The following is a 9,845-nucleotide window of genomic DNA, read 5'->3' on the forward strand; positions in this document are numbered from 1 at the left end:
GTTTAATGGGCCTCATGGGCCCAAAGTGGAGCAGAGGAGGGGCGGCCAGGGTAGGCTGCACGCCCCCTCCCACCCTAGTCCGAATTGGACAAGGAGGGAGGGGTGGTGCCCCCCGTTTCCTTTCTCTCCTCTCTCCCTTCCTTCCCCCTCTCCTAGTTGGACAAGGAAAGGAGGGAGTCCTACTCCCGGTAGGAGTAGGACTCCTCCCTGGCGCGCCTCTTCCTGGCCGGCCGCCCCTCCCCCTTGCTCCGTTATATACGGGGGCAAGGGGGCACCTCTAGACCCAACAATTGATCTATTGATCTCTTAGCCGTGTGTGGTGCCCCCCTCCACCATAATCCTCGATAATATTGTAGCGGTGCTTAGGCGAAGCCCTGCGACGGTAGAACATCAAGATCGTCACCACGCCGTCGTGCTGACAGAACTCTTCCCTGACATTGTGCTGGATCGGAGTCCGGGGATCGTCATCGAGCTGAACGTGTGCTAGAACTCGGAGGTGCCATAGTTTCGGTGCTTGATTGGTCGGGCCGTGAAGACGTATGACTACATCAACCGCGTTGTGCTAACGCTTCCACTTCCGGTCTACGAGGGTACGTAGACAACACTCTCCCCTCTCGTTGCTATGCATCACCATGATCTTGCGTGTGCGTAGGAATTTTTTTGAAATTACTACGTTCCCCAACAATGGCATCTGAGCCTAGGTTTTATGCGTTGATGTTATGCACGAGTAGAACACAAGTGAGTTGTGGGCGATATAAGTCATACTGCTTACCAGCATGTCATACTTTGGTTCGGCGGTATTGTTGGATGAAGCGGCCCGGACCGACATTACGCGTACGCTTACATGAGACTGGTTCTACCGACGTGCTTTGCACAAAGGTGGCTGGCGGGTGTCAGTTTCTCCAACTTTACTTGAACCAAGTGTGGCTACGCCCGGTCCTTGCGAAGGTTAAAACAGCACCAACTTGACAAACTATCGTTGTGGTTTTGATGCGTAGGTAAGAACGGTTCTTGCTAAGCCCGTAGCAGCCACGCAAAACTTGCAAGAACAAAGTAGAGAACGTCTAACTTGTTTTTGCAGGGCATGTTGTGATGTGATATGGTCAAGACATGATGCTAAATTTTATTGTATGAGATGATCATGTTTTGTAACCGAGTTATCGGCAACTGGCAGGAGCCATATGGTTGTCGCTTTATTGTATGTAATGCAATTGTGCTGTAATGCTTTACTTTATCACTAAGCGGTAGCGATAGTCGTGGAAGCATAAGATTGGTGAGACAACAACGATGCTATGATGGTGATCAAGGTGTTGCGCCGGTGACGATGGTGATCATGACGGTGCTTCGAAGATGGAGATCACAAGCACAAGATGATGAAGGCCATATCATATCACTTATATTGATTGCATGTGATTTTTATCTTTTATGCATCTTATCTTGCTTTGATTGATGGTAGCATTATAAGATGATCCCTCACTAAATTATCAAAGTATAAGTGTTCTCCCTGAGTATGCACCGTTGCAAAAGTTCTTCGTGCTGAGACACCACGTGATGATCGGGTGTGATAGGCTCTACGTTCAAATACAACGGGTGCAAAACAGTTGCACACGTGGAATACTCAGGTTAAACTTGACGAGCCTAGCATATAACAGATATGGCCTCGGAACACGGAGACCGAAAGGTCGAGCATGAATCATATAATAGATATGATCAACATAGTGATGTTCACCATTGAAACTACTCCATCTCACGTGATGATCGGACATGGTTTAGTTGATTTGGATCACGTGATCACCTAGAGGATTAGAGAGATGTCTATCTAAGTGGGAGTTCTTAAGTAATATGATTAATTGAACTTTAATTTATCATGAACTTAGTCCTGGTAGTATTAGCATATCTATGTTGTAGATCAATAGCTCGCGTTTAGCTCCCCTGTTTTATTTTTGATATGTTCCTAGAGAAAACTAAGTTGAAAGATGTTAGTAGCAATGATGCGGATTGCATCCGTGATCTGAGGTTTATCCTCATTGCTGCACAGAAGAATTATGTCTTTGATGCACCGCTAGGTGACAAACCTATTGCAGGAGCAGATGCAGATGTTCTGAACATTTGGCTAGCTCAATATGATGACTACTTGATAGTTTAGTGCACCATACTTAAACGGCTTAGAATCAGGACTTCAAAGACGTTTTGAACATCATGGACCATATGAGATGTTCCAGGAGTTGAAGTTAATATTTCAAGCAAATACCCAAGTTGAGAGATATGAAGTCTCCAACAAGTTCTATAGCTAAAAGATGGAGGAGAATAGCTCAAGCAGTGAGCATGTGCTCAGATTGTCTGGGTACTACAATCGCTTGAATCAAGTGGGAGTTAATCTTCCAGATAAAATAGTGATTGACAGAATTCTCTAGTCACCATCACCAAGTTAGTAGAACTTCGTGATGAACTATGATATGCAAGGGATAACGGAAACGATTCCCAAGCTCTTCGTAATGCTGAAATCGACGAAGGTAGAAATCAAGAAAAATATCAAGTGTTGATGGTAGACAAGACCACTAGTTTCAAGAAAAGGGCAAAGGGAAGAAGGGGAACTTCAAGAAGAATGGCAAGCAAGTTGCTGCTCAAGTGAAGAAGCCCAAGTCTGGTCCTAAGCCTGATACTAAGTGCTTCTACTGCAAAGGGACTGGTCACTGGAAGCGGAACTGCCCCAAGTATTTGGCGGATAAGAAGGATGTCAAACTGAACAAAGGTATATTTGATATACAGATTATTGATGTGTATTTTACTAGTGTTCGTAGCAACCCCTTGGTATTTGATACTGGTTCAGTTGCTAAGAGTAGCAACTCAAAACGGTAGGTGCAGAATGAACATAGACTAGTTAAGGGTGAAGTGATGATGTGTGTTGGAAGTGGTTCCAAGATTGATATGATCATCATCTCACACTCCCTATACTTTTGGGATTAGTGTTGAACCTAAATAAGTGTTATTTGGTGTTTGCGTTGAGCATGAATATGATTTCATCATGTTTATTGCAATACGGTTATTCTTTAAGTAAGAGAATAAATTGTTGTTCTGTTTACATGAACTAGTAAGCTTGCACGTGCAACGCACGTCTTAGCTACAATACATTAATTCTAGGCAAACGATTTTACCCGGCTGACCGACAGAGTCAGCCGGTCGTGCGCGAGGTCGTCGGATCGTGAGAGATCATGTCTCCCGTCATGTCCCGATTCACCATATCTCTTGTCCTCTTGTTTTGCTTGCTCTCACCATCTCATCCTCCCTTGTTCACCCATTCCCCTCCCCTGGCTCCACACCTCCCCCCTAGAGCTGCAAGCAGGTAGGGGCAAGGTATACACAGGCGGAGGCATGGGACGCATGGGGAAGCGGGACACGGAGGCATGGGCAGAGTCAATCCCGTGCACGGGGGAGGCGGGCGAAACAGGGATGCGAAATCCATGGTTGCAATCGCTGAAATCAGGCGGCTGGACGGTGACCTGCCCAAATTTGGGCTGATCGTCCCTTAGTTCTATCATTAAATAGACCTAATTTTTTGAAAATTTTGAATCTCATACAGAGTACGTATAATACCTAATTTTAGAGTCATAAAAATGACTGGAAATGGTGCGTTTAGGAATTAAGATGCCCACGTCCACTGCTTAGCAACTATGAAGAGCATTGACTAACTGGTACTCCCTCTGTCCCACAATATAAGAACTTTTTCAAGCTCTTGAAAAACGTTCTTATATTGTGGGATGGAGGGAGTAGAATATCAATTCCATGTTTCAGCAGGCAGTATATGACATCATAAATCTATGAGCCAATCTATCTGGATCCCGAACTAAAATCCAAGTACATACAAATGTTTTACATAGGCAAATCAAGGAACAAATCCGAAGATGGGTGCTCGTTATGCTCTAGCTGTAAACTATACAGCTAAAAGTATATGATCTACATGTCAAAAAATGAACTACCTCCGATCCAAATTAGTTGTAGCTCAAACGGATGTATCTAACACTGAAATACGTCTAGATACATCCGTTTCAGCGACAAGTAATATGGATCGGAGGGAGTACATGACCTGAAGACATGGACTACAAACTGATTGAGAACGACAATTGAACAAAGAAAGTCGGGGACCAAAGGATTTACCTTGATGGAAAAGGGAATCGAAGAACATGAATCTGGTTGAGCGCAAGATGGTTCCTGGCCTGGACAAGAAGAAATCAAAGGAGAAAAAAATGTGTTTTCTCGGCTGAGCTATCCATCTAAATTTTATCTCACTTTTGTAAGTGTTGCATCTAAAATACGTGAAGGTGGCTTAAATTGGGTAGCGAACCTTTTGATAGCTATCGACAAACAAATATCACTCCATAGATGAGAGGTTTACCAATTCTGCAATCGATAGAGATAGACTGGGCATTCAGTCGTTCACCAGAATCATCACCAAAATCCTTCATAGCCACTAACTCTGTTAACCTGACTAGGTAGCTGACATGGAGAAAAGCAGAGTGTTTATGAAACCAGATGTAAAGTGTGTAGGGTAAAAGATTATTAAATCATGCTTTGCATCATCACAACAAAATCTTTTGTAGTACCTCATGAATATGCAATGCATAAAAATATGAAACACGTGAGAATACGGTTGCAAGTAATTTTATTTGAACAGAAATAAAGATCCCCAACTTACACTATTGTTCCAAACATAGAAGTCCCAAAGAGGAAGATTTTGGCCCAATCCTCCACCTCTTATGCCAAACTGATTTGAGCAGGAACTGGAGTACTGTATCTCTAGCACAATCAACAGCTAATAAAAAAATTGAACTACAGAGTCAGAGTGCTAAATCACAAATTAGTGCATGTCTGTAGCTGCACAATTTCCAAAAAAAATATGGTGGAGATATGAGTTACCTTCTTGCTGCTTAACTACTAAGCATTGTACCAACTTTCTGTCTCCGTGGTGCTTCCCAAACCCCAGCTTGAGGTCTGTACATGGAGAGAAGCATGGAAAGTGAAGGGGACAACTGGAGGTAAAGAAATCAAAAGGATAAATAGTTCACCTGGGCTTGGGGCGACGATGGCATGGCCATGGAGAAGAGATCGAGCAATAGGCTCTAAAAAATCCCATATATTTACATGACAACAGGACCTGGCTAGATACATCTCCTCTTGGAAAAGATCTCTTGATTTGGTGAAGCAATGAAACTGACACCATAATATTTTGAATTAAAATCAGAAATCATTTTCCTCTATTGGCTAAGTAAAAGGAAGCTTGTATGTAAAACAGTTATTTTTTAACTGATATCATCAAGAAACCTTTGTTTCTATCATGTTTTCACCTGCATACATGATGCATAGCAGTACACCATTACATAATAACCAGAGCTTGAATTTACATGAGTTCATTACTCTCCAGATCTAGCAATGGCTCCTATAAGTATGCAATTCCTACAATGCAGTTATATTCTAGACAAGGTCCTGATAAAGAACTTGATTACTACCAGGATAAGAAGATGCTAATGATTAAAAATAGAAGGTGCCAGTGAACTAAAATAATAGAAGGTGCTAATGCTTTCATGTTTCTGAACTAAAATGCAAAAGTTGAAACAACCGTTTTTAGTCGAGCATTGGCGCAAACACTTTTTTTTGCAGGGAGGCGCAAACTCTTGTCGGGAACACATACAACAAATCCGATTACCCTAGTCAACATGCACGCACAACACACATGTCTGTCGGCCGGCCAGCCGCACGTGCCCTTAGTAATCCATCCAACACGCATACCACGTCGGCAGCATCATGCACAGACAAGCCAGAATTTGTAGGGGGCATTGGACACTGAGGCGGCCATTACAACGACGGTCGAATGATTAGAGTCAGCCTGCTATAATGTGCCCCAGAAATCGGGCTTGCTCTACAGTTCCTATTGTACAGTGAGTCATGCATAAACAAAATCCCATGCGCAAAACCCTAATGTATAGGATTGAGAACCGTAAGGCATGAACAAAATCCCCTGTACAGTTCAGCAATAGGAAATCCCCTGAACAAAATCCCCTGCCCTTTGCTTGGAAGTGCAAAAGAAAATCAGTTTGGTATGTTGCAGATTGGTATGTCACACACTATGGCAATACTTTTACTCAATTTATTCAGTTATCAAATCTTACTTGAAAGAACACCTAAATTTATACTCCTTCATCTTCTTCATGCAAGGCATATTTTGATTGCTCAAATCCAAGTGCTGACTAATAGTACAGTGGGGTTCATTTAACACAACGGTGAACATTTTCATGCCCCGGTGATCTGATACTTCTATCTCTGCTACAGTTTTACCGTGATTCAAATAGGACCTTGAGGCATTAGGCTTTACCAAAAAAAGATAGAGAACTGCCATAATTTACAACTGGCTTTTGGTTTTTGAAACTCTATTGCATTAAGTGGGTTCCAAAAAAGAAACAAAGAAGAATTTACTAACTTTGAGTTGTAGATGAAGAGTGCAGACCAAAGTGTAGTTGTCATGCACGTAGTATTAAGTTCACTTGTCAGGGATTGCCAGCCAGGTAACGATTATCAAATCAACTGATCTCCAATTTCACAAGTTAGTTCGGCGAGGCATCGATCCACCCAAATTTAACAGAAGTTAAAAGCCAGAAAACAAAAAAAAAATTTAGAGTCGTGAAACAAGTGAATCTTCTAACCATACAAGTAAATCTTAAATTATGCTACACACTTGGTTTTGACACCATAAACAAAGTTTCAGACAGCTACATGAAAATATTCTTTATCTTTCAAATTTCAATAGCCATGATTTATTAAATATACAATTGTTACAAATAATATCAGTATTAGCTTACTTATAATTACTACTGTAGCCTTGACAGCCCATAGCTCATAGATGAATCCATTGGTGACACTCAACTACCATTGATGAATCCCTTAGGAGTGTGCCTGCTGAATCAGCACATCTTGCCATGATCGTCCAGTTCTCTGCTAATATAGATTCCAATGCTTGTAGTAGGTTGAGTTCTTCCTAGAGGCATCTGGCAAAAAGAAACTTACTTGCGATGGAGGCGGAGGGGCGGCGAGGCGGAGGCCAAGCTGCGACTCCGGAGGCGGCGAAGGCACGGCCGGGTGGCTCCGGCAGCTGGGGTGGCAGCGACCCGCGGTGGGGCGGCTCCCGCGGCTGGGGAGGTGGCGACACGCGGCGCCGCGGGAGGTGGCGAAGGGCGCGACGGGGCTGCTCCCGCGGGTGGGGAGGCGGTGACCCGCGACGGCTCCCGTGGCTCCGGCGGCGCGAGGCGACGGTGAAGGGCGCGGCTTCCCATGGCTCGGGGCGAGCCTGCGGCGAAGGGCATGGTTGCGGGAGGTGAACGGCGCGGGAGGAGGAGGAGGAGATCGTGCGGGAGAAGGAGGAGGTCGTGCGAGCGAACAGTTTTTTTACTGCAGGGCAGATTAGCGATCGATCGATTGTGCCTTATTGCGTGGTTGGTAGCGTTAAACACAGAAGGATTAAGGGCCATTAGATTTTGATGATGGATGGGTGTGATTGTTTGGATCTGCCCTCTCTTCCTTTTATAGTAGTAGTAGATGGCATGGTGGGTAATTAAAGCGTAAAACGCGTTTAGTATGCTGGAAGAATGTCGACCATCAGATTGCAGGTTTCGATGGATAGGATGATCTGGTTCTCCGCCCTCTCTTTCTTTTATAGTGGTAGTAGATAAAACCTTATATGGTTACACACCCAATGAAAATGATTCGTTGGATCTCGATCATAGTGATACACATATTCATAATATTGAAACCAAAAGATGCAAAGTTAATAATGATAGTGCAACTTATTTGTGGCACTGCCATTTAGGTCATATTGGTGTAAAGCGCATGAAGAAAATCCATAATGATGGGCTTTTTGGAATCACTTGATTATGAATCAGTTGATGCTTGCGAACCATGCCTCATGGGCAAGATGACTAAGACTCCGTTCTCCGGAACAATGGAGCGAGCAACAGATTTGTTGGAAATCATACATACTGATGTATGTGGTCCGATGAATATTGAGGCTCACGGTAGGTATCATTATTTTCTGATCTTCACAGATGATTTGAGCAGATATGAGTATATCTACTTGATGAAACACAAGTCTAAAACATTTGAAAAGTTTAAAGAATTTCAGAGTGAAGTGGAGAATCATCGTAACAAAAATAAAAGTTTCTACGATATGATCGCAGAAGTAAAATATTTGAGTTACGAGTTTGGCCTTCGGTTAAAAACAATGTGAAATAGTTTCACTACTCACTCCACCTGGAACACCACAGTGTAATGGTGTGTCTGAACGTCATAACTGTACTTTATTAGATATGGTGCGATCTATGATGTCTTTTACCGATCTATCACTATCGGTTTGGGGTTATGCATTAGAGACAGCTGCATTCACGTTAAATAGGGCACCATCTAAATCCGTTGAGACGACACCGTATGAACTATGGTTTGGCAAGAAACCTAAGCTATCGTTTCTTCAATTTTGAGGTTGCAATGCTTATGTAAAAAAGTTTCAACCTGATAAGCTCAAACCCAAATCGGAGAAGTGTGTCTTCATAGGATACCCAAAAGAAAATGTTGGGTACACCTTCTATCACAGATCCGAAGGCAAGATATTTGTTGCTTTGAATGGATCCTTTCTAGAGAAGGAGTTTCTCTCGAAAGAAGTGAGTGGGAGGAAAGTAGAACTTGATGAGGTAACTGTACCTACTCCCTTATTGGAAAGTAGTTCATCACAGAAATCTGTTCTTGTGACTACTACACCAATTAGTGAGGAAGCTAATGATGATGATCATGTAACTTCAGATCAAGTTACTACCGAACCTCGTAGGTAAACCAGAGTGAGATCCGCACCAGAGTGGTACGGTAATCCTGTTCTGGAGGTCATGTTACTTGACCATGATGAGCCTACGAACTATGAGGAAGCGATGATGAGCCCAGATTCCGCGAAATGGCTTGAGGCCATGAAATCTGAGATGAGATCCATGTATGAGAACAAAGTATGGACTTTGATTGACTTGCCCAAAGATCGGCGAGCCATTGAGATTAAATGGATCTTCAAGAGGAAGACGGACGTTGATAGTAGTGTTACTATCTACAAAGCTAGAATTGTCGCAAAAGGTTTTCGACAAGTTCAAGGTGTTGACTACGCTGAGAGTTACTCACTCGTATCTATGCTTAAGTCTGTCCGAGTCATGTTAGCAATTGCCACATTTTATGAAATCTGGCATATGGATAAACAAAACTGCATTCCTTAATGTATTTATTAAAGAAGAGTTGTATATGATGCAACCAGAAGGTTTTGTCAATCCTAAAGGTGCTAACAAAATATGCAAGCTCCAGCAATCCATGTATGGACTGGTGCAAGCATCTCGGAGTTGGAATATACGCTTTGATAAGTTGATCAAAGCATATAGTCTTATACAGACTTGCGGTGAAGCCTGTATTTACAAGAAAGTGAGTGGGAGCACTACATCATTTCTAATAAGTATATGTGAATGACATATTGTTGATCGGAGATAATGTAGAATTATTCTGCAAAGCATAAAGGAGTGTTTGAAAGGAGTTTTTCAAAGAAAGACCTTGGTAAAGCTGCTTACATATTGAGCATCAAGATCTATAGAGATAGATCAAGACTCTTGATAAGTTTTTCAATGAGCACATACCTTGACAAGATTTTGAAGTAGTTCAAAATGGAATAGTCAAAGAAAGAGTTCTTGCCTGTGTTACAAGGTGTGAAACTAAGTAAGACTCAAAGCCCGACCACGGCAGAAGATAGAAAGAGAATGAAACTCATTCCCTATGCCTTGGCC

The sequence above is a fragment of the Triticum dicoccoides genome, chromosome 2A, assembly GCF_002162155.2.
Source record: "Triticum dicoccoides isolate Atlit2015 ecotype Zavitan chromosome 2A, WEW_v2.0, whole genome shotgun sequence".
NCBI classification, from domain to species: Eukaryota; Viridiplantae; Streptophyta; class Magnoliopsida; order Poales; family Poaceae; genus Triticum; species Triticum dicoccoides.